Raw genomic sequence first — 24,041 nt, 5'->3', positions numbered from 1 at the left:
TTAATTCACCTAGTTCACCAGAAGAGGAATCAAGGTCTTTTCTTGCTTCACTCAAAAATTTTTGTGAATTTTTTGCCATCCTTGGAATTAGTTCTTAGCTTTGGTAGGAGTTTTGTCTGTTAAGGCTCCTCCCCTTGCTTCATTAATTTCATTCCTGTCAAAAGCTGAGAAGCCAGAATACAAATATTCAATTAAAGATTGTTCAGGAATTTTGTGATAATGAAAACTAGCACACAATTCATTATACTGGTCCTAATATTCGAATAGAGACTCCCTTTGGCCCCATTTAACCTTAAAAATTTCCTTTCTTATGCTATATGCTCTAGTGGCGAGAAAATATTTTTCTAGAAATTTCTTTCTTAATTGGGCCCAAGTGGTGATGGTCCGAAACTCTAAGTAGAATAACCATCTTTTAGCACCATCAGCAAGGGAGAACATAAAAGCCTTAAGATTTAATTGTTCTTCCGTAGTAAAAAACCATTATGAAGTCTTTTAAATGCTTACGTGGGTCTTTCCCACTACTACTTGTAAATGTGCAAAAGGTTGATTAAAGTAGACTTGAGTTCAAAAGGGATGGTGGTGAGGTAATACAAAGATGCATAAAGGTCTTTTGTAACGTCGGGTTCATAGAGCTCCTTAAAAGTTTTTTCTCTAACTTCCTCACTTATTCTATTAGGTTGGGGAACTTCTAAGTTGTCGGGTTTTATGTCCTAAAACTCGTAGGTAGTAAATATAATCTATTGATTGTTATTAATAAAGTGTTATTATTATAATTTCAATAAGTGTTATTGATTATATTGTTAGTTTTGTCTTAATAACCTAAATCCAATAAACTAATATTATAAGTTGTTCAATGAGTCTTGAATAGTATGTAGAGACAAACATGGATCAATGTTTAAGATACAACTTAAAGGGTCTATAGTATAGGGATAAGACTGAATACCTTATCCTTGTAACACAATGGATACAACTCGCTTTGTATTTAATACAAACGCAATGATCCAACGTGTTTGTGTAGATGACATACAAGTGAGGGTATCTAGTACAATGAGTTTCTATAAAACCAGGCCATAAAATAGTAACCACTAGATGTAACTCCGTTAACTATTTAGGTTTCTATTTCGTTAGGATAATCTAGGTAACTTAGTTTTAATCATAAATGTAGTATTAACTCTTGTTCACGAGGGATTGTCCTTTGATTTGTACGGGTAAGAGTGACCAGATTTCCAACTCAATTTGCTTAACATTTTAGGGACAAGACTGAGTAGGGAGCTAGAAACATAATCACACAAAATGGAATTCACTCCTTCCCAACTTTAGGGTTAGTAGATGAGTGTTTCCTTAAATGATGTCTCTAGGACTTGAACAAAGGGTCCTACCCTCTCTATGGCATGAGAGAGGTTTCTATCTATTGATTAAACCATAAATAGGTTGTTCATTAGAGGAGCACTGGTATTTAAGGACTAGAAGTAATCCAGCGGTAAAATGGTAAATGGTCCAGCTAGTGTTACGAACATTTGTGAAGGACTAACTTACTGTTAGTGGTCTATATCCGTGGACACATATATATATCTATAGTGAGAAGAGTTCAGTTGTGAGTTTTTAGTAGAGTATGCACACAGTTAACGAATATTGATTAACGTGGTTAATGAGTTTAGGCAATTAATCTCATATCTTCTGATCTGTAGGTCTATTAGGTTCCCTTCCTAGCTCGTAAAGGTTAATGAGATTTATTTGTATTTGTTGTAATTTGAAATGTTCAAATTTACTTTGAAAATTAATATAATGTATGGTGATACATTATAATATAAAGTTTATATTAATTTAATGTGTATTAAATTCAAATTAAAACTATAGGTTAAAATTTAATGTGTATATGACACACATTAAAAATATAGGCTACGAGAGAAATTTATATTTGAATATGATTCAAATTTGGATTAAATTAAATATAAGATATTCACTTTAAAAATTAATTAATTGGAGAATTAATTGATACTTTAGTTTAATTTTATTTAATTAAATTAATTAAATTAAAAATATAGGTTTAGGTGAGAGATTATTTAGTTCCTTTGTGTTTTATCTTCTATTTATCTAGGGTTAACTTCATTTCTCCATTTTTTTCGAATATAATTTGTTTGATTTTCCTTCTTGCTCATGGTTGATTATTTTGGAGCATGATCCATTTATAATTTTTCTTTTGAAGTAACCTTTGTGATTTAGAAGGATGGATTATGTTTGAAGATGAAATTTCTCTTTTCATTTGTTTGAATGTTACTTCAACGACTCCTGTGATCATCTGAGGTCCCTCTTTACTTCTTTGCTTGAGGAGTCGCAATTTCCAAGCGTCCCCAAGGAGAGCTATACATGTCACTGTAGTCACCTAATTTCATCCTACATCTTTTTTTATTATTCTTTAAGATATTAATTGTAGCAATGGTTAAGATATTTTATTCATTTATTTCGTTAAAAAAAGAAAAATGTAAAATCTTTTTGTAATAATATGAAATCTTATGTTTTTTTAATCTTTTTACTAAAATGGAAAATAAAGTCATTAATGAGAATATCTATTATTTAAAAAAAATTCAAATCATTTTTCACTTATCACTTTAGGAAAAAAGCAAATTAATTTATTTATACAAAATCTCTTTTGATTTATCATATTAGGAAAAGTAAAATAATTTATTTTATACAAAATTCTTTTAATACCATATTTGATTTATCTTTATCACTTTAGGAAAAAAAGCAAAAAAATTATATTGGATAAAATCTTTCAATATCATATTTTTACTATTTTAGAAAAAAGAAAATTAATAAAATTACATAATATCTAATTTGATTTTATACTTATTAAATTTTCCTAATTTGTTGCACACCTCGGGTCTATAAATAGGGTTCTTTGTCATTTGAAAAAAGGGGAGAAGAAATCGTTTTAGAGAAATTCTTGAGGGAAAAAAAGGGGTTTAGAGAGAATCTCTACGGAAAAAAATTTGTTTTAGAGAGAATCTCTACGAAAAAATTGTTTTAGAGAGAATCTCCACAAAAAAAAATTTAGAGAATCTCTACAAAAAAAAGTATTTAGAGAGAATTTGAAGAAACGTATTCCTCTGCAAAAATGTGGGTCATTAGCTTTTTCGCTTTATTATTTTTATTTTTATCTTCATATTATCTTTTTTTACCCTAATTCTAATCGCATAAGAAAGGAAAAACTTAGTTGGAGGTTGCATTAGGTAGGGTTTATTCCCAATGATTCGCACCTCATAATTTTATTCGGGATGGAATCCTTATTTTTGTTCTTCTCTTTTTAAGCATAGAAAAGAAAATTTCCTTTTTCTTTTTGCTACCTTTTTATCATTATGCTAAAAGAAGTATTTTAACATTTTTCTTCTCTCTAAAAAATAGATAAAAAGAACTGTCTGTTTTTTTTTTAATTTTATATATATATAATTTTCTTTATTTATTTATTTAGTTTTTTTTATATATTTATGATTTTTTTCTTTTTATTATTTTTATTATTATTATCATTATTATTATATCATTTCATAAATATTTTTACTTTTTAATTTACTATGTCCTCTTTTCTTAACTTATATATTTAATTTCTTTTTTCACATGTTTATTTGTTTATTATTTCATTTAGTTCTTTTTTCATTTTTTCTCTTATTTTATTTATCGTTATTATGTATTTTTTCTTTTCCTTTCCTTTTAACTTATTTTTTATTACTATCGTTATATTTATACATTGATATTCTAAATTATTTGTCTAATTTATTGTGTGGTATATTTGTTATTTCTATTTGACTTTCATTTAAAAGAAATTGAAAATTTTAAAATACTTTTAACCATAATTGTATTTAATTTTGAAATCTTTTTTTTTTAATTTTCTCTTTAAACCATTTAGAATCTTTTTTTGCTTTAAAATTATTTATTTTAAAACTTAAAATTAAATAGATATTCCATAAGATTTTCTAATCAACCTTTTGTGTAATAACCCACATCGGTTTCGCTAAAAAAATCCTACGATGGAATCTAGAAATTTTTTAGAGTCTGTTATTTCAGATTCTTGAAGTGAGAGATCAATATCTTTGGGAGTCCGAGATTTGATTCCAAGAGAAAATATATTTAATCAATGTTTTTTTTAAAAAAAAAATTTATTCGAAGACTAGCCTACGATAGAATTTGAGAAATTGTAATAATTTCTCATTCTGAGAAATTTTTAGTCAATATAGTCTAATTAATGGGTGTATCCCAGTATCATTGCTCCAAATATTGGAGTAGTGAGCAATGAAATAAGACATAGTTCTTTTAAAAAATGAATTTTATTCAAGACATTAAATTTGGGAAAACGGGTGTTACGGGGTGCTAACACCTTCCCCGTACACAAAAACACCTTCCCCGTACACAAATGACTCCCGAACTCAACTTTATTTTTTTTCATAGACCAGTTTTTATTTTGTTTAAAATGATTTACTTTATTTCGGTGTCCAATCATACCGTAAAAAAGATTAGTGGCGACTCTTCTTTTTTCGTTTTTAAAATTAAACCCTTCTTAACGACGTCGGCCGCTCCGCGTCGTCTCGGGTACTTGTCACCATCCATTTTTCTACCAATTGTATTTGGAGAAATGACCGGCAGAACATCATGAATGACACAGAATATCCTATATTGATAAAGAAAATAATTATGTTTTATTTATTGGATCTCTTAGAACTATTTGAGTTAACGATTGTTATTTGAATATAACAGCTTATGCCTTCTGTTAGAGTTCAACATTCCAGTTTGGCATAATAAAAAGAAAAAAGTCACCATTCTACAATAAACTGCAGCTAGCTATTAAGTTTTACTTGTGAAATTCAAGAACATTGATTGGAACTTATTCATTGTCCCTCTTTTAAGCGTGGCTTTGTAGTTGGTACCTTCTGTTTTTGGTTGGCAACTTTTTTTGAATTAAATGAAGGATTTATTATGTGTTCTATGATTTTCCTCACCCGGTAATGTCTTTTAAGTTTTACATAAAGCAAATACAAAACCTCCATTATAAGTTTTACATATGAAGTATTTACTAGTTTTCCTGTTTTTCATTTTGATTTTAGTTGTTTTTTTTTTTTTTTTTTTTTTTTTTGTTCGGGCTAACTGTTTTGAGGATAATTTGGTTTTGTCAATCTTGAAAATAAGCATCTTTTCTTGCATTTAATTTCGGGTGATGCTGTTTTTTCACAAGTTTTCTTACGGTGATTGTGGATGCTTGGCTAACTCACTTGTAATATTATGGGACTATCTCTTGCCAAACGACATTTAAGTTTGAAATGTCCATATTTAACAGTTTAGTTGACAATCGAGTTTAACTTATGAGTCATCCACATTCTCTTAAGTTTCTGGGCTAACCTATCATGGTTTATTTTGACAAGGATATTTCCTTAGTGATTTTAAGCTCTTAGTTCAGTAGTTGTTCATTTAATTTCTAATGTAGTTATTTCTAAATGATAACTGTGTTTTTCTCATGTATAGAATTAAAATAAGAAAGTCGTATATCTATTTTGGCTCATTTACTTTGCTGGACTCTAAAATCTCAAGTTATTGAGTGAAGTACCGTGTTCAAAACTGTTGTTTCATTGTAAGTTTATTTATTTCTTTGTGGCATGTTTCAAGGTTCAAGTAGGAGGGTAATCAATCTATAAAATAGAGAGAAAACTAGGTAAAGGTGGATTTGGGCAAGTATTTGATGGTTGTCAGCTTACAGGTGAAAACAATTGTGCAACAGATGCCGCAGCTACTGAGGTGAAATATTTTGGGTGGTCACATGTGATTATGGTGAGTAGCTAAGTTTTCTTTTTTTTGGTTAGATAGACATATATATTTATTTGTTTTAGGTGAATAAATGATATTTTTTGGGTTAGCTTTGTCGCCACGTACCCGAGACAACGCAGAGCGGCCAACATCCTTAAAAAGGTTTGTTTTTTTTTTAAAAAAAAAAAGAGTCGCCACCAATCTTTTTTACGGTGTGATTGGACACCGAAATAAAGTGAATCATTTTAAATAAAATAAAAACTGGTCTACGAAAAAATTAGAGTTGAGTTCGGGAGTCATTTATGTACGGGGAAGGTGTTAGCACTCCATAACACCCGTTTTAGAAAACGGTGGCCAAATTTAATGTCTTGAATAAAATTTATTTTTTTAAAAAAAACTATGTCTTATTTCATTGCTCACCACTCCAATATTTGGAGCAATGATCCCATAAAATAAGTGGGATACACCCATTAATTAGACTATATTGGGGGAAAATTTCTCACCTTAAGAGAATGAGACATTGTTACAATTTCTCAAATTCTATCATAGGCTAGTCTTCGAATAAAGTTTTTTTTTATTATTTTAAACATTGATTAAATATATTTTCTCTTGGGATCAAATCTCGGACTCCCTAAGATATTGATCCCTCACCTCAAGAATCTAGAAATAACGGACTCCCAGAAATTTCTAGATTCCATCGTAGGTTTTTTTTATCGAAATCGGCGTGGTTATTATAAAAAAAAATGTAGATTAGGAAACCTTATGAAATATCTATTTAATTTTGAGTTTTAAAATAAATAATTTTAAAGCAAAAAAAATTCTAAATGGTTTAAAGAGAAAAAAAATTTAAAAAAAGATTTCAAAATTAAATACAATTATGATTAAAAGTATCTTAAAATTTTCAAGAAAATTTTAATGAAAGTCAAATAGAAATAAAAAATATACCACACAATAAATTAGACAAATAATTTAGGATATCAATGTATGCATATATTAAATATAACAATAATAATAAAAAATAAATTAAAAGAAAAGGAAAAGAAAAGATACATAATAACGATAAAGAAAATAAGAAAAAAAATGAAAAAAAGAACTAAATGAAATAATAAACAAATGAATATGTAAAAAAGAAATTAAATAAATAAGTGAAGAAAAGAGGACATAGGGATGATAATAAGTTAAAAGAGATAAAAAAAAAATATGAAAGGAAATAACGATAATGGTATAAGAATAAAAATAGCAAAAAGTATTTTTAAAAAAATCATAACTATAAAAACACTAAATAAATAAATAAAGTTATATATAAAAAAAACATTAAAAAACATAAAAAAAACAAACAGAAGGTTAAATATATATATAATAATAATAATAAAATAATATTAATAAAATTACAAATAAAATTAAATTTAAATAAGTAAATAAATAAATTAAAAAAAGAAAGAAAAAAAAATGGAAACAGAGGGTGACGGGAAGGTTTGCCGCCACCCTAAAAGAGAAAATATATATATATATATATATATATATATATATATATATATATATATATATATATATATATATATATATATATATATATATATATATATAATAATAATAATAATAATAATAATAATAATAATAATAATAAAAAGAAAAATGATAATAATAGAAATTTTCTTTTGTTTATAACTTTTCTTTTTCTCTATTGTTTTAGAGAGAAGAAAAATGTTAAAAGATCTTTTTTTTTCTTTTAGCATGATGATAAAAAGGTAGTAAAAATAAGAAAAAGAAATTTTCCTTATATATTTTTTTTCTCTCTCTTTACATTTGAAAAGAGAAGAAAAAAGATAGGGATTCAATCCCGAAGAAAATTACTTGTTGTATGAGGTGCGGATCATTGGGAGTAAACCCTACCTAATGCAATCTTCAACTAAGTTTTTTCTTCCTTATGGGATTAGAATTAGGATAAAAAAAAAAGACGATACGAAGATAAAAATAAAAACAATAAAGCGAAAAAGCTAATGACCCACCTTTATGTAGAGGAATACGTTTCTTCAAATTCTCTATAAACACTTTTTTCGTAGAGATTCTCTCTAAAACAATTTTTTCTCAAGACTTTCTCTAAAACAATTTCTTCTCCCCCTTACCAAATGACAAAGGATCCTATTTATAGACCCGGGGTGTGTGCCACAAATTAGGAAAATTTAATAAGTATAAAATCAAATTAGATATTATGTAATTTTATTAATTTTCTTTTTTCTAAAATAGTAAAAATATGATATTGAAAGATTTTGTCCAAAATAAATTTTTTGTTTTTTCCTAAAGTGATAAAGATAAGTCAAATATGGTATTAAAATTTTTTTTGTATAAAATAAATTATCTTGCTTTTTCTAATATGATAAATCAAAAGAGATTTTGTATAAATAAATTAATTTGTTTTTTTTTCCTAAAGTGATAAGTCAAAAAAAATGATTTGAAATTTTTTTTAAAATAATAGATATTCTCATTAATGACTTTATTTTCCATTTTAATAAAAAGATAAGGAAAAACATAAGATTTCATATTATTACAAAAAGATTTTACCTTTTTCTTTTTTTAACAAAATAAATTAATGAAATATCTTAACGTTGCTACAATTAATAATTTAAAGAATAATAAAAAAATGTAGGATAAAATTAGGTGGCTACAACATGCCCCCCTTCGTGCATCCTTGTAGAATTAGAAGGTGGACGAAGGTGTAGCCACTAACTCATCAAACTAAGATATTTTAAATAAATTATCAGCGTCAAGGGCCAGGGATAAAACAAGTGCCTCATTACAAAAGAATGAATAAGCTGGAGGCCAGGGATAAACCAAACGTCATCTCACTAACATGGTGTCAAGGGCCAGGGATAAAACAAGCGCCTCATCACAAATGAATAAATAAACTGGAGGCCAGGGATAAAACAAGCGTCATCACAGTAACATGGTGTTAAGGGCCAGGGATAAAACAAGTGCCTCATGACAAAAGAATGAATAAGCTGGAGGTCAGGGATAAAACAAGCGTCATCGCAGCAACATGGTGTCAAGGGCCAGGGATAAAACAAGCGCCTCATGACAAATGAATAAATAAATTGGAGGCCAGGGATAAAACAAGTGTCATCTCAGTAACATGGTGTCAAGGGCCAGGGATAAAACAAGCGTCTCATGACAAAAGAATAAATAAGCTGGAGGCCAGGGATAAAACAAGCGTCATCGCAGCAACATGGTGTCAAGGGCCAGGGATAAAACAAGCGCCTTATGACAAAAGAATAAATAAGCTGGAGGCCAGGGATAAAACAAGCGCCATCGCAGCAACATGGTGTCAAGGGCCAGGGATAAAACAAACGCCTCATGACAAATGAATAAATAAGCTGGAGGCCAGGGATAAAACAAGTGCCATCGCAGTAACATGATGTCAAGGGTCAGGGATAAAACAAGCGCCTCATGACAAATGAATAAATAAACTGGAGGCCAGGGATAAAACAAGTGCCATCTCAGTAACATGGTGTCAAGGGTCAGGGATAAAACAAGCGCCTCATGACAAATGAATAAATAAACTGAAGGCCAGGGATAAAACAAGCGTCATCGCAGCAACATGGTGTCAAGGGCCAGGGATAAAACAAGCGCCTCATGACAAAAGAATAAATTAGCTGGAGGCCAGGGATAAAACAAGCGCCATCGCAGCAATATGGTGTCAAGGGCCAGGGATAAAACAAGCGCCTCATGACAAATGAATAAATAAACTGGAGGCTAGGGATAAAACAAGCGCCATCTCAGTAACATGGTGTCAAGGGTCAGGGATAAAACAAGCGCCTCATGATAAATGAATAAATAAACTGAAGGCCAGGGATAAAGCGCCATCGCAGCAACATGGTGTCAAGGGCCAGGGATAAAACAAGCGCCTCATGACAAAAGAATAAATTAGCTGGAAGCCAGGGATAAAACAAGCGCCATCGCAGCAACATGGTGTCAAGGGCCAGGGATAAAACAAGCGCCTCATGACAAATGAATAAATAAACTGGAGGCCAGGGATAAAACAAGCGTCATCTCAGTAACACAGTGCCAAGGGCCAGGGATAAAACAAGCGCCTCATGACAAAAGAATGAATAGTCAAACTAAAGGTCATATATTAAATTATCATATCAATAATGTATACCATGCCACCTATGGAAATGCAGACAATGTGAAAAGTCATGTATGCATGAACAATGTTAAAAAAATTGAATCATTGTTTACTTTTCTCAAGAAATAAAACCAAAAACATGCGTAATAGCCCAATAACGTTCATGAGTACTAAAACCTCAAGTACAAACCCATATCCTTGAGATATTAGGGACTTGACGAGAAAATGCTAGAACCAAAAGTTAATCGTCGCTCCATGCATAGTATTTCTTCACATAGTTTGCACTTATCGGGTTAGGCAAGTCGTCTCCGTCCATATTTGTCAAAATTAAAGCTCCTCCTGAGAAAGCCTTTTTTACTATATGTGGTCCCTCGTAGTTAGGAGTCCATTTTCCTCTTTGATCCTTTTGAAAAGACAGGATCCTTTTTAACACTAGATCTTCTTCTTGGAAATGGTGATACGCTCATGCTATTTTCTTTTGGTACAACTGTCCTTTACATAGTGCAGTCAATCTCCTTTCTTCTATGAAATTCAGTTGCTTGTACTTTACTTGAGCCCACTTTGCTTCATCTAGTTCTACCTCTTGGATTACCCTAAGGGATGACACCTCAACTTCAACAGGTAAAACTGCTTCGAAACCATACACTAGTGAAAGAGGAGTTGCCCCTGATATTCTATATCCATATAATGCAAAAGGCAACATTTCATGTCAATCTTTATAAGTGACAGACATTTTCTCGAAAATCTTTTTGATATTTTTGTTTGCTGCTTACACTACCCCATTCATCTTAGGGCAATAAGGAGTGGAATTATAGTGTTTAACCTTGAACTGACTGCATAACTCCTCCATTAATTTATTATTTAGGTTTTTTCCATTATCGGTGATGATGCGCTCAGGTAAACCATACCGACATATAATGTTCTTTCGTATGAACTTGACAACAGCATGCTTGGTGACACCTTTGTATGAAGCAGCCTCTACCCATTTTGTGAAATAATCTATGGCTACCAAAATGAATCGATGGCCATTTGATACCTTTAGCTCAACTTACAAAGCTTTTGTCGTATAGGTTTACATTCTAGTTTAAGTGGTAATCAATGTGTTACAATCTCTGTATCAAAACCAGGCATATTTCGATGGGACCATGCAAACACTACAACAAATGTGGCTTTTAATAGCACCCAACCATAGCTTTTTTAATATTCAGTTATAGAAAATAAAAGAAAAAAAAGACGAAAAACGAAATATGGAAAGCGCGAAAAAAAACCAATTTTTTTTAGGTTTTGCGTGTTACCCTTCCCTGCCCCAATGCCTCCTTTTCATTTTTTTTCAGACTTCCACCGATTTTTCGATTCTCACAGACCCCTCCTTCAATTTTCCTATTCTCCCAGACACCTTCCACGACGCCACTACCATCCAACATCGCCGCTGACTCGCCCCACTCCTTGCCGAATGGCTCCCTGCTCGTAGAACTAGTCACCAGTTACTCACATTGGATGGGTAACCTTCTTTAAGCTTTTTTTTTTTTATTTTACCTTTCTTTTCTTTTTTTCTTTTCCTTTCGGATGCATTGTCTGGTTTTCATGAAGCCGTGAGTGTCTTCCTTTTCTCTCTAATAGAAAATTCCTTCTCAATTCCTTGACCACAAAAGCCTCTCTTCACCATTTCATCGTTTGTTCACTACTCGTACGCTGCTCGTTAGTCGTCGTCCGTCGAACTGAAAGTTTCATATGCAAATCTCACCATTCGTCACCATTCTTCTATCGATTTGGACTTCAAGGCGTGAAGAGCGATCTTGTCAGATCTCATTTCGTTGAATTCCTTTATGAAATTGTAATTTTTCCCTCTCAATCTGTCTCAATTTTTTTTCTTTTTAAGTTGCTCTATTCTTTTTCATATAGATCCATCTATTTTAGTAATTGCAAATAGAAATGATTGTTGTTGGGAATAGAATCTGGGTTCGATAAAGTAAATTTTACTAGAAATTTATAGCTTGATGTTTGAAAATTTATTGTGTTCTGGTTTTATAAATTATTGTGAAATGATGTGGGAATTTCATCTCTTGGTACTGAATATATGAATGATAGAGTGTTTTATTTTGTGTCGTATTCGAAAAAATCTTCCAAGTAACTCGTATTAACATTTTTTAGTGAAGGAAACTGGAGTAAATTGGTTTTGCTTTCAAATAGATTGACAATGAAGGAAAAGACCAAGCTTATAGCATCCATAATATTAGTTTTTTGTGCAAACGAAGGTTGTTTGCTGTTACGCAGAGGTATAAAGTATTTGGTTTTGCTTACAATTTTCTATATTATTGTCTATCTTATTATTGGTATCTATTGGTTTGTGCATATATTTGAGATAGAGATAATAAGTATTTTTGTTATCTTCTGTGTTTGTGTGCCATATTATTTGTTTATTGCCATAGAAAATGAAAAAGCGGTTTGGAGATTATAGTTATACTGTAAAAGTTATGAACTCAAACTAAGTGTGCTTGTGCAATCAACGTGTTATAGAATTAGCAAAAGTTTTTGCATCAATCTTTTTCTTTACCTTACATCTCTATTTTTTTGCTGATATCAAATATATGTTTGGTTTCATTTGTTATTGTTGTACTAGTATTTAGGTTTTCTATTGAGTCGTTGCTTCTTAATAAATCACTAATGTCTTCCCTTCTCTCAATCACAGAAAATCAAGAAGAAGATGTAATTTAGGACTAATACATTAGGCATAATTTATGCTCATTCAATTGGTATTATGCAATGTTTCAGTTCTAATACCATTTGTTTTATGTTTCCAGGTCTTAAGAATTTTTTCTGCCCTTGTGGGGCTTTATCAAGGATTGCTACAGTTGCAACTAGTACACATACATGTAAATTAGCTTTATGTCTTTAGATTGTCATAACAAATTAGAATTAGAACACAAAATGTCCTACCCAAATTTAATTATATTCATAACTATACCTTTTGTCTCTGCCTTTTTCTGAAATAATCTATTTGAATTAACCATTAGCACCAGCAGAAACATACAATGATTTGATGACATATACATTGATATTGTCTTGCTGTTGCACCAGCAGAAGTCTTACAACATGTTTTTGGCATCTCTCTTTATGTTAGTTCATGTTTTGATGTGTGAGATTTGTGAGGTTTGAGGTGCAATTTGTGCAGTGGCTTATTATTCGTTCTATGTTAAATGATATGAAGACAAAGAAAAAGAAATGTCAGTGCTGCCCAATTGTAGTGGTCTGTAAAGTTGAATTTGTCTCTTTTTTTTTTCTCTCTCTCTCTCTCTCTATTTGGATTTTCTCATCTATTCTTTTTTTTCTCTCTAAATATCAACTTGTGTTTGATGTAAACTACGGTAATGTTTCATATTGTGCTGACATTCTGCAGTCAATATTTGCTTAAGAGTTATATCCTTTTTCCTTGATGCATTCTGATGGTCGTCGTTTAACTTTTGTGAACTCTAATCGATCAATTTTTTTCCTTATCTGGTTTATTCTATGTCAATTCTTGAAAATTTAGGTATCAGTTAGAAAATTCTTACCATTGTCTGAGTTTTAGAAGTGCGTTTTTTCTGTAAATTATCTGAGTTTACTTTTACATTCTGAAATCTGTTGAACACAATTGAGATACCTAATGTAAGATGGTTTGGAGTTGAGGGAGACTACAATGTTCTTATAATGGATTTGCTTAGTCCCAGCCTTAAAAATCTTTTTAACTTTCGTAGCAAAAAGCATTCTTTGAAGACAATTCCTATGCTTGCATATCAAATGATAGATTTCTTGGTTTTTTCTCCTTTCATTTCTCTGTTCACTTCTCATTTTGTCCTTGTCCCTATCAAACAATTTTCCCTCACAGCATCTTCTTCTTTGGCACACAGATCGCCGATTACTCCACCAGAATCATAGGCTTTGTTGGATGATACTACACCAGAATCATAGACTAATTTTCAAGATAAACATTCATAGGAGTTGTTGGGGGTATATTTTTAAGAACTATTTCATAGATTAACCTTTTAAAACTGTTTTAAATTCTTTTTAATGTTAGTAGATGTATCGACTGGCTTATAGAAATGTTAAGGATGTAACCATCCCAATGCAATAGTTGTTTTAGTGCCCCCTTTTGGTACTTTGTGTAGGAAATTTTCTCCTCAGCAAGGAACCTCCTCATTGTCCAATTTTGCTTGATTTTGGGCTTACTAAAAAGTTACCGACCACCATGAAACAAGCACTGGCAAAGATGTTTTTAGTCGTTGCAGAGGTTTGTATGGCATTATTGTTTTCTTCATATTTATCTTCTAACATTTGATATGTTCTTTTTAGTTTAAATATAATTGTTAATAAAAGTTTTTCATGTGTCACTCTCTTAAATGCAACATTGCAAGATTAGAGACTTACTGATGTTGACACTATGAATATGAAGTGTATTAATATTCAAAATACCATCATGGTTAGTAAATTACATATTGTAAACAGCAAATTGTTTGCATTTTACTCTTCAAATGTTGACAGTTTTTTGGTTTTATAAGCTTATCTGAACAGTTTACTATCCGATTCATTAGTTTTTGTGTTGCCTTTAGAAATGTATAAGCTGTGTATTATTAACAAAGTTTACCGATACTAGTTATGATAATGTTTGTTGCTCTGCTAATGTTATGATAATAATTTCAGAGGGAAGCTGAAATGCAAGGAATGTATGCAAGGTAGTCGCAGGGAAGAGGTTAAGATGTTGACACCTTACTAGGGCATGCGTTGAGAACTATGCTTCAGATGAATTTTAGATTTGTTGTGATATCTGTGAGAAATGGTTTCATGGGAAATTTGTTGTATGAAGAAATGCTTCAGTTTATCAGTTTTCTTTTGATGTATTGAGTTTTATAGAACAAGGTAGTTTTTTGTTTAGGTTTGTTCTCAAAGTACTTTTTTCCTTTATAAACAAAATTGTAATGCATAAAAGATAACGTATATTATTCAATGAGATATTATATGTATAGTTCTTTGTTATTTCTTCTATTAATAATGTGATTATGAAATGTTAATGAGCTCAAATGGTTTTAAAATAGCTAGTGAAATACTTTGATAACGCTTTTCGAACGAAAAAAAACGCTATAAAATGTCTTTTATAGCATTTTTTTCAATGTTATTGAAAACGCTATTGAAACATTTTATAGCGCTTTTTAATAGTGTTTTTTCTCACGTTATAAAAAACATTTATAGCATCATATTTGTGCTATTGTAGGGGACATATTATAGCGTTTTGCATAGCGGCAAAAAAACGTTATGAAAAGTCATAGACTTTCAATAACATCGGCTACGACAGCATTTCGAAAATGCTATCGAAAATCAACAGTAGCCTTTTTTTGATGCTATCGTAACTGATATTTCTTGTAGTGAAAATATTTTTGAACTCGTGAAGCAGGATCACCAGATCTGATTGATCCTGCTCTGGAGCTAAAGTGTCAATTCACACTTCTTTCACTTCCTCTGGTATTCCCAAATTGGTAACCTTCAAAGTCTCTTGATATGACATAGTATTTTTTTCTTGCTCTATCAATCTTAGTAATTCAGGAGATATATCATATTCATCCTCTTCGATATTATGCTTAAGATTATAGATTGAAACCTCAAAATCAATAACGTCATCGATGTCACCTTCAACTTTGGTGCCCCTTATTCTTGAACTCACAACAATCCTCAATGAAATGGTCATCTATCTCGGGGTGGAATAAACACTGCTTCTCGTTGATGCATCCAAACTTCTCCCCCTCCTCATTGCTAAACCTTGGTGACAAATTGAAATAGTCACATCACACACCTTATTCTTGTATCTTTCCGTAAATGTGTCAACAACATTTATGGCCGGACCCTCATGATTTGGTAAAGGGTTCTTGTTAACGTTGTAATCTTCTTCTGTCTTCTTGAATTTCAACCATCCGACCTTGACTAGACTTTGCACTTCAGCTTTCAAAGGAAAACAGTTACCCCCAACTTAAGACTTGTTCGTCCCGAGCAAGAAAATTAAAAATGTGCTAACATTCAGTCATTCATCATGCAAGGGATTCAACATTATTTTGCAAGAATTAAACTCAAACAATCATGCAAAAATTTTGTTGATGTTTTCAAACAAATATGCAAAGGATGTTACTCATGCCTTAACAATTCAACAAAGTAATTTTTTATTAAATATTCAAGAGAAGCAAGTAGTCAATTTGAGGTTGATTTTTAATAAAGTTCATTTATTGAAATCATGTTTAGATAAAACATCTAAGTCTTGCTATTTCGACTCATTAGACATGCTTCGGAAGAATTAAAAAATTCCCTAGGCTTGTTTTCCCTCTACTCTGAAGCGGGAAGGATCCCTCCTTAAACTCGGCCCTCGGTCGAAACATTGAAACTAGCTAGAAAATTCTAAGATAGAATTGTATGGGTTTTAATAAGGCAAAGGATAGGCTTTTTCAGTAGGGATTCGTACCTCACTAACATCGAGTAATCGTAACTGATCACGGAAAAATCCTAATGTTCGACTTAATCGTACTCTTTCTTTCTTTCTTTCTTTCTTTCTTTTCTTTTCTTTTTTTTTTTTTTTTTTTTTTTTTTTTGATAAAAGTATTTTGCTAAAAGTATGCATTTTGCTACTTTTTTTTTTTATTGGGATTCTATTTTTGGTAGCAAGCTTTTTGCTTAGCTCCGGCTTGGCTAATTCTAATCTTGGATTTAATCTATTAGGTTCTATGATTGACCGTTCTTTCGAGGTTACAACAAGCGAATTTAAGCATTCTATCCTTTTCTAAAGACTTCTAGGTTCGTCATGGCTCGACAAAGGGTTTTTTTTTTCTAATTCATGAGTCAAAAAGATGAAAAGTTTAAAAATTAACCTCAATTTCATAAATGGTTCTTTATCCTATTTAAAATACAAACAAAAATTGCTGAGAGAGGTGTATCATAGGCAATCATCATAAGAAACTTTGCAAAAACGTTAACATCTATGCATTTTCTTTTGCAAGCATTCATTCAAGCAAACAACATTCATTTCATTCCTGCATTCAGAATAATAAAAAAAAATTAGTCAATTTTAATCTACCCAAGTTATGCAAATGCTTAAACGAAGAAAAAAAAATTAGCACCCACTCCCAACTTAAAAACTTTGCATTGTCCTCAAAGCATATTTATGTAAAAGAAATGTATGAAAGTACCGAGGAAAAGCTTGCTTCAAAGCAAAATTCTTTGATTTCTTTTCCATCCTTTGAAGATCCAAACGATCGGGTGCCATATCAATGTTGTACTTATATTGTTTTAAGAATGAATCGACAAGATCCTTCCACCTATGCTCTTGTGAACCATCCAACTGCATGTACTATCGAGAAGCGGGGCCAACCAAGCTGTCTCGGAAGCAATGAATCAACAATTTATCATCATGAGCGTAAGCTGACATTTTCCGACAGTACATAACTAGATGACTTTTTTTGGACAAGTGGTTCCATTGTACTTCTCAAAATCTGGAATCTTGAATTTGGGAGGGATTACCACATCTGATATCAAACATTGTTGTGCTGCGTCGATACTCTAGTACATGTCTGCACCTTCAATGGCGCGTAATTTTTCTTCTAGAAATTCTAGTCTTTTTCTACTACCCTACACTTCTGAAATTTTCTTACCACTTTCCGTAATTGGAGTAGATGTGGGATCGCTGACCTGGGCTGCCTATTGGGTGGTTGTGTTTAGGATTTTGCGCGGGAAAGGATGTAGGATATGTCATCCATTATTTTCTTCTTGTCCAATATGGATGTTGATGAGGTGAACTTAGAGCTATTTTGCAAGTTTTGGCTTTTTATCTTTTTAAAAAGAGAATAATGATTCGGTTAGGATGAGTCTAGATGTAAATGCTAAATGTGAGAAAGAAAACCATCAGATAATGCAAGGGCTCAAACAAACTTAGTGAAGTTAATGCTAGTATCCTATCTGACACAGGCCCTCAAAATGGTGTATAGTCACACTTGATCATACAACCAAATTGAGTGAGAATTTTTCGTGTGCCTGCACGGAAGCATAAGCTCCTCGAAGGTCGACACTACTCTATCCTCGTTTCTAATTCTATATGGTAGAGCCCGGACAGGAGGCTTATGATTGTGTGTGAAACAACAATAAACAACACACTAAAAAGAAAATAAAACAACAAAAAAATGTACAAGATCAAGACAAAGAAAAGGCCAAACTCTCAAGGTGGAACCTCATGTCCCCAGTGGAGTCGCCAAGCTGTCGCCACGTACCCGAGACGACGCGGAGCGGCCAACATCCTTAAAAAGGTTTGTTTTTTTAAAAAAAAAAAAAAGAGGAGTCGCCACCAATCTTTTTTACGGTGTGATTGGACACCGAAATAAAGTGAATCATTTTAAATAAAATAAAAACTGGTCTACGAAAAAATTAGAGTTGAGTTCGGGAGTCATTTGTGTACGGAGAAGGTGTTAGCACCCCATAACACCCGTTTTAGAAAACGGTGGCCAAATTTAATGTCTTGAATAAAATTTATTTTTTTAAAAAAAACTATGTCTTATTTCATTGCTCACTACTCCAATATTTGGAGCAATGATCCCATAAAATAAGTGGGATACACCCATTAATTAGACTATATTGGGGAAAAATTCCTCACCTTAAGAGAATGAGACATTGTTACAATTTCTCAAATTCTATCGTAGGCTAGTCTTCGAATAAAGTTTTTTTTATTATTTTAAACATTGATTAAATATATTTTCTCTTGGGATCAAATCTTGGACTCCCTAAGATATTGATCCCTCACCTCAAGAATCTAGAAATAACGGACTCCCAGAAATTTCTAGATTCCATCGTAGGTTTTTTTTATCGAAATCGGCGTGGTTATTATTAAAAAATGTAGATTAGGAAACCTTATGAAATATCTATTTAATTTTGAGTTTTAAAATAAATAATTTTAAAGCAAAAAAAAATTCTAAATGGTTTAAAGAGAAAAAAAAAATTTAAAAAGATTTCAAAATTAAATACAATTATGATTAAAAGTATCTTAAAATTTTCAAGAAAGTTTTAATGAAAGTCAAATAGAAATAAAAAATATACCACACAATAAATTAGACAAATAATTTAGGATATCAATGTATGCATATACTAAATATAACAATAATAATAAAAAATAAATTAAAAGAAAAGGAAAAGAAAAGATACATAATAACGATAAAGAAAATAAGAAAAAAAAATGAAAAAAAGAACTAAATGAAATAATAAACAAATGAATATGTAAAAAAGAAATTAAATAAATAAGTGAAGAAAAGAGGACATAAAATTACAAATAAGGGATAAAAAAAATATAAAATTACAAATAAAATTAAATTTAAATAAGTAAATAAATAAATTAAAAAAAGAAAGAAAAAAAAAAAGGAAACAGAGGGTGACGGCAAGGTTTGCCGCCACCCTAAAAGAGAAAAAAAAATATATATATATATATATATATATATATAATAATAATAATAATAATAATAATAATAATAATAATAAAAAGAAAAATGATAATAATAGAAATTTTCTTTTGTTTATAACTTTTCTTTTTCTCTATTGTTTTAGAGAGAAGAAAAATGTTAAAAGATCTTTTTTTTTTCTTTTAGCATGATGATAAAAAGGTAGTAAAAATAAAAAAAATAAAAAAAGAAATTTTCCTTATATATTTTTTTTCTTTCTCTTTACATTTGAAAAGAGAAGAAAAAAGATAAGGATTCAATCCCGAAGAAAATTACTTGTTGTATGAGGTGCGGATCATTGGGAGTAAACCCTACCTAATGCAACCTCCAACTAAGTTTTTTCTTCCTTATGGGATTAGAATTAGGATAAAAAAAAAGACGATATGAAGATAAAAATAAAAACAATAAAGCGAAAAAGCTAACGACCCACCTTTATGCAGAGGAATACGTTTCTTCAAATTCTCTATAAACACTTTTTTTCGTAGAGATTCTCTCTAAAACAATTTTTTCTCAAGACTTTCTCTAAAACAATTTCTTCTCCCCCTTTCCAAATGACAAAGGATCCTATTTATAGACCCGGGGTGTGCCACAAATTAGGAAAATTTAATAAGTATAAAATCAAATTAGATATTATGTAATTTTATTAATTTTCTTTTTTCTAAAATAGTAAAAATATGATATTGAAAGATTTTGTCCAAAATAAATTTTTTGTTTTTTTCCTAAAGTGATAAAGATAAGTCAAATATGGTATTAAAATTTTTTTGTATAAAATAAATTATCTTGCTTTTCCTAATATGATAAATCAAAAGAGATTTTGTATAAATAAATTAATTTTTTTTTTCCTAAAGTGATAAGTCAAAAAAAATGATTTGAAATTTTTTTTTTAAATAATAGATATTCTCATTAATGACTTTATTTTCCATTTTAATAAAAAGATAAGAAAAAACATAAGATTTCATATTATTACAAAAAGATTTTACCTTTTTCTTTTTTTAACAAAATAAATTAATGAAATATCTTAACCGTTGCTACAATTAATAATTTAAAGAATAATAAAAAAATGTAGGATAAAATTAGGTGGCTACAAGCTTAGACATTTATATTTTGTTGATATTGGATATAGGTAAATCTCAATATTGATATAGTACATCTTTAGGTTGCACATATATTTTATTTATATTAGACATAGATGGAAAGTCTGGGCTATTGTTAAAAGTTTGGGTTATTGTAATTAAGTATGTAATGACCAACTATATGTACGGTTCATTGATATATGCAATTGGTTAAAATATAATTAGTTCTTTGATGGAAAGTTTGGGTTGATTCAATTGTTCGATAAATGTGTAGCTTAGCACGTTTGTGTACTTTCTTGCTTTACTTATGTTCGTTATTGTTGGACTTCAAAACAGGTGTAGGATAAATTATATAGATATTTTAAATAATATAATTTTTCATTTGAAAATTAAGAAAAAACCTTGACATGTATGTGTCAAGAATAACAAATTCTTAACGTGTAAAAATTGTTAACTAATCTTATATATTTGATGTTTATAAGCTGTCAAGTATAATTTTACTTGATGTTAAAAACTGTTAAAAAAAAAAAAAAGAACCTCCTTATTCTTGACACCGATTTACTACACATAAAAAATGTCAAGTAATCTCATATACTTGACAGTTATAAACTGTTCGCTTAAAAACTGTTAAGTAAAACTCTCTTATTCCTTACACTGGATTACTTGACACATTGAAAAACGTCAAGTAAACAAATACTTGATAGGTAAAAAACATCAAGTAAACCATTTTTTTTAGTAGTGCCTTTACACATTCGTCTATCTTATCATACCATCATTCAGCCTCTTATACAATTGTTCTATCTCTTTTACATGATCTTTTATCCTCATTTTTATTTTCTTATATGATCGCCTAGCTTGTCTTACATGATAGTTTACATTCTTATACGATTTGTTTAACCAAATCACCATTTATTAAGGAACGAGTTTCACAGTGAAAATTGAATGAATATAATATTGAATCCAATATAAACTAAGATCTTGAGGCTATCTAGTGTAGACTTAAACTTTATATAGAAACAAAAACGTGGATCAAGTTCGAGTATATAGCCTAAAACGACCTATACTATATGAATAAGGTTAGTCGCCTTATTCTAGAGACACTATGGATGTGGCCTGAATCGTTCATGTGGAGACATGGAAGTGGGGTCATCCTATGTAAAGAGTTTGCTTACACCAGCTAACCATTAACCTCTAACCCTTAACCGATAAGCAAGTGAAAATCCATAACATTTAATATTAAAGGAAAACTAAGATGTAGCTCATTTAGAAAACAAGTTTTATGAGATTGATTGGCCCCACAGCAACAAGCTTAGCATTTAAGGATACAAAATTTGTACCTGAAATATGGGAAAACATTTTGAAAGGTTAAGTCAAAATATTTTGTGAGTGACAGTTTTATAAACATGTTTTCATAAATAATTTAGCATAAAACTTTGCTTTTAGAAACATTTAGCGGTAGGAAACTGTTTCATAAACATGACACTTGTAAACACTTAGGGTATGTTTGGGGTGGGGTTTTAAGGGAAAAATGATTAGGAAATTGGGCCAAACCGTGTTTAGCCCAAGGGTTATGATAAATAGGGATTAAGGTTATTCTAATCCCCAAACAACCCTATATTCTCCTCTCTTTTTTTTCCTTTCTTATAACCCTACATTACCCTACCCAAATAACCAAATCCAAATTCTATTATTACTTTTTAATTAAATTACTACAACCATAACCCTCCCACCAAACACATATTATTATAACGCTACTATCATAATCCCTCCCCCAAACACATACTTTCATAACACTACCTTTTATATTCCTTTCTCCAAACATATATTACCATAACACTACCAATAATAACTTTTCCCCCAAACACATATTATCATAATCCTAGGATTATTATAATCCTTTTCCCCCATAACTTTTTTCCTTTCTCAAACGCACCCTTAAACTTAATGAACATTTCATAGAGATTTTGTAAGACATGATCCATAGTCTTATGCAATATTTAAATCTCTTCGTCATAAGATAAAACATCTGATAGGATACAGGTTCCACTATTATCATCATCCTTTAAGGCACAACAAAGTATACCCTTCTTGATGGTCCATAGTTAAACCGACTTGTCATTCCTACAACCAGTATAAAGTTAACCACATATGCACAATATGTCTCATCGAATATTCAGGTTAGGATAAAACATATTTGTAAACCTTGAACATACTTTTACTTTCATAACACGTAGTCGTATCTATTGATTATGACATAGACTTTGGAAATCTTCTTTAAACCATATTGTTCTTGAATCATAAATTCAATTGTAAATACTTAAACATTCACGCTTTTGCAAACTCAATAGAAATCAATAAACTTAAACATTTATCTTGAAACATGGTTTGAATATTAACTTATAAATAATGCTTTAATAAACATTATAGAAATCATTTTATCACTTGCAATACTTGGTTTAACCCTTGGTTCAAAATTTCCTTCATATTCTCCTTGACCTGAAAAATTCATATTCAAGTCCTAATTAATCCCTTGACCAAAGAAAATATCTAAAAATTGCTCAAAAACTCTAAAATTAGCAAAAAAAAAAAAAAACAAAAAATGACCTATTTTGGCATGCTAGCGCACAGTGGCACGGCATAGGGGCTTGGCGCACACACATGGCCTGGGTAGGCCTTGTTGCGTGCTAACCTCACAATTGGCATTAAGGGTTGTCGCTAATCTTCCCTTTGTAGAAACTCTATTCATATTTACACGACCTTTCAAACTTGTCATTCTTTCTGATCAATGCTGGCAGAGGTAATACTATTTTCAAGAAATCCTTAATGAATCTCCCGTAGTTTCCTGCTAAATTTAGGAAGCTACTTACCTTCATTGCAATGGTAATTCTTTGCCACCAACAACAGCCTTTGTCTTCTACAGATCAACACTGACTCCTTCTATTGAAATGATGTACCCTAAGAACACTACTCGATCTAGCAGAACTCACACTTGCTAAACTTGACATACAACTACTTATCTCGTAGTATCTGCAACATAGTCCTTAAATGCACTTCACGAACATTTTATGAACAAAATAGATTAGTATATCATCAATAAAAACTATCACAAACTAATCTAAATATGGATGAAAGATCCTATTCAAAATATTCATGAATACCTCTGGTGCATTTATGGAACCGAATGAAATTGGTAAAAACTCATAATGCCCATATCTTGTTTCGAAAGTTGTTTTCGAAATATCTTATTTCTTAACTTTTTGTGGATGATATCTCAATCTTATGTCAATCTTGGAGAACATTATCGCTCTTCTTATATAGTCAAATATTTCATTGATACGGGGTAAAGGATACTTATTACATATCGTGACCTTGTGTAACTGCTCATAGTCTATGCATAACCTACGCATACCATCTTTCTTCTTTACGAATAAAACAGAGGCTCCCCAAGGCGATACACTGGATTTGATGTTTCCCTTGTCTACTAACTTTTATAACTGCACCTTCAACTTCTTTAGCTCGATCGAAGCCATTCTATATATGGTGTTTGAGAAATTGGTGTTGTCCCTAGTA

At 30.7% G+C, this 24,041-nt stretch overlaps 1 long non-coding RNA gene across 1 annotated transcript; it reads left to right on the top strand.

Annotated features, from left to right (window-relative positions):
* The first annotated feature begins 13,477 nt into the window (after nucleotides 1–13,477).
* Nucleotides 13,478–14,737, top strand: LOC103504492 (uncharacterized). Its single transcript, XR_541096.3, has 3 exons — nucleotides 13,478–13,897; nucleotides 14,056–14,177; nucleotides 14,588–14,737. It is a non-coding gene; the product is annotated as an uncharacterized LOC103504492 (long non-coding RNA).
* The last annotated feature ends 9,304 nt before the right edge of the window (nucleotides 14,738–24,041 follow it).

The sequence above is a fragment of the Cucumis melo genome, chromosome 9 (assembly GCF_025177605.1).
Source record: "Cucumis melo cultivar AY chromosome 9, USDA_Cmelo_AY_1.0, whole genome shotgun sequence".
NCBI lineage: Eukaryota > Viridiplantae > Streptophyta > Magnoliopsida > Cucurbitales > Cucurbitaceae > Cucumis > Cucumis melo.
The sequence above is the reverse complement of the archived record's forward strand: the minus strand, read 5'-3'. Positions and strand labels throughout refer to the sequence as shown.